The sequence below is a fragment of the Crocodylus porosus genome, unplaced genomic scaffold (genome assembly GCF_001723895.1).
Source record: "Crocodylus porosus isolate Cpor-Errol unplaced genomic scaffold, CroPor_comp1, whole genome shotgun sequence".
Taxonomy (NCBI): Eukaryota; Metazoa; Chordata; order Crocodylia; family Crocodylidae; genus Crocodylus; species Crocodylus porosus.
Window position 1 is genome coordinate 11,302,409 of NW_017728907.1, and position 2,696 is coordinate 11,305,104.

Genomic DNA, 2,696 nt, shown 5'->3' on the forward strand with positions numbered 1-2,696 from the left:
CTTTTATACTATCCCCCTTGTCCTGCCCTTACCTAAGAGCGAATGGCGTACGCGAACGCATGCGCAACTCAACGGTGAGGCCCAATGGAAGTCCTGTCCCTTACACAGTGCCCCTAGTGCTGCCTTTACCCAAGAGCAAAGGGGGCATGCACGCATGCGTACTGAGCCGTGAAGCCCAGTTGAAGCCCTTTCCCTTACACGAAGCCCTTAATGCTGCCCTTCATCTAGGAGCAAAGGCGGCGCGGCTAGTCCGCATGTGCGAGCCATCCGTGAGGCTCAGTTGAAGCGCTTTCCCTCACGCTGTGCCCTCAGCTAGGAGCAAGGCGGGTCTGGGAGGCGCCGCCCGCTTGAGTATCCTTGGGGGTGGCCCAGGCAGGGCAAGGCCGGCTCTGGCTTTTTGTGCCTTGCACAGTGCCCAGCAGGAAGGGGCTCGGGCTTGCAGGTTGCCAAGGCCCATCCTCCTAAATCCCATGGGTCCGGTCCCCCAAAATCTCAAGATGGCAAAAAGTCCTGGGCCGTGGGTTTCCCTGTGCTCACTGGAGCCTGCGGACTGCTCTCCTACCTCCCTGGCATGTGATCTGTGCTACAGGCTCAAGCGGGCATGGGGATTCATTGAAAGCAGAGAGCCTGACTGAGTCCCCTGACTCCAGCAGCTGGAGATTTAAATATAACATAAAACTGCAAGGTTCTCATTAAAATGGCAGAGCTGCCAATGCCAAGAGGCTCCTGAGAGGAGTCACCCCAAGTGTCTCCCACATCGTTCTGAGGACAGCCAAGAGCACCAGGCCATGGGGCAGGGTGGACATGAAGAAAGGGTCTATTGATGCCACATCACCAGCAACCTGCCTAGGATCCGACACCCGCCTGGTCCCGCTCACGCATCCAACCAAGAAAGGCATCAGTGAACCTGCTCTGAGGACACACTCTCAAACACACCAAAGACAGCGACCTTGGGAACAGCCGTGGTGCTGCAACTCCCGTGAAGTGCCTTTGCCATCACACTTCTGGGTTTGGTGTATGCAATGGGAAGCAGGTGGATGGGGAAAGCTGAAAAGTGCCCCTCCCTATGGGCATCGGGGATGCCAGGTGGATGTATTACAGCCTGGAGCATCTTTGTTCAGAGGCAATGCTTTGAAATTTTTGTCTCTCTCTTTTTCTAATACCCTTTCAATGAAAAATACAGGTCTGTGAAGGCATTAATTATGTGCATTGTTCATGCATGGCAAGGGAATTAAGCAGTGAAAGCCATCTATCTAGTTCCTTCTGATCTCTGGAATAATCAGATCAATTATTTAAAATCGCTCAAAAGCACTGGTGGCCACAGAAGCCTTAAGCTGATTACCTAATAAAATACACTTCATTATAGTCATAGACTTAAAAATTGAAAAGAATCACATCTTAAAAAGGTGTTCACAAGGTAATTGCATAAAACCCTATTACCTGTAGAGTTAATGAAGCATAGGGTGGAGACTAGAGCTCACTGGGAATTTTCCATCAAATTGCTATTTCTGTGTAAAATTGGTTCCTGAAATGTCAAGACCTCCCCTAGGACAGAGCTTTGTAGGGTCTTTTTTGTCTTCTTTATTTTGTTTTGTTTCCACTGGGGAAAAAAATAAAATAGATCTTGGTCAACCTGAATCCAAATAATTTGGTGTATTGAATCTAATCAGCTCAATTCCACATTAACTTGTGTCTATTTGAGTTGCCCTGGGAGTTTTAATTTAGGTGCCTTATGCTCCCATTATACCCAATTGACTGGGTTCCCTGGCCAGACTACATATCTCATCATACGCTGCAACATCCCCTTTGGGACTGCAGTGCAGTCAGAGAGCTTCTCTTCTCTAAGAGGGAAGGAAAAAGGCATGAAGGAGCCACACTATAGCTTTCACAAAGCAAAACAGTGACTCAGATGGCCACAGTTCAGTTTTGGACTCACCTGATATGAAACATTTTGAACATTCCATGAAAAACAAACATTGATCTTGGGCTTTTTCACCTCACTTTGGACTATTCAGGCTAAAATTTCTTTGCAAAAAAAAGCCCGCTAATCATTGTCTTTAGCACCTCACTTTGGGACATGCAGGCTGCACTTGTTCCAAAGGATACTTAATAAAAATAGTGAAATACTCATTGAAGCAGGAACTGGAAATCAACCCCTGCCCCCTTTTCCTTGGGGTTCCAACTGAAAAAAAATAAATTACACCAGTTTAAAGCCAAGCCCAGAACCCTAGGAAGCTAAATTACATTCCATGGGTTCCCTCAGTAAGCAATACTTCTTTACACATGAGCAAAAAAATCAAAGACTCCAAAGAGAACTTGATGAGTGATGGGAAAAGGGAAAGGGGAGAAGTTTACAATTAGTAAATTAACAACTTTAAATAAGAATCCCACATCCTCAGAGTGTCTTGGCAAAAGTGTTGGCCCTAGGCTACTTCTTACAGTTGTAAGTAGTTAATAAGGAATGTTCTATAATTAGCCACTACACTTCTCCCCACCTCTATTATATCCACTCACAGTTTGTTGGTCAAGTACAAAAATGTAGGCATTCTGATGCCCCCCCCCGCAATGTTACTGATGTAATAACAGCTCTGGGCTTGGGGCCCTCACGTAAGCTGCAGCTCTTCTGGTTGCAGTGCTGGAAATCCTTCACCACGAAGCCACAACACTGATCTGGAGTTTGCACAAAGCTTGTTCTC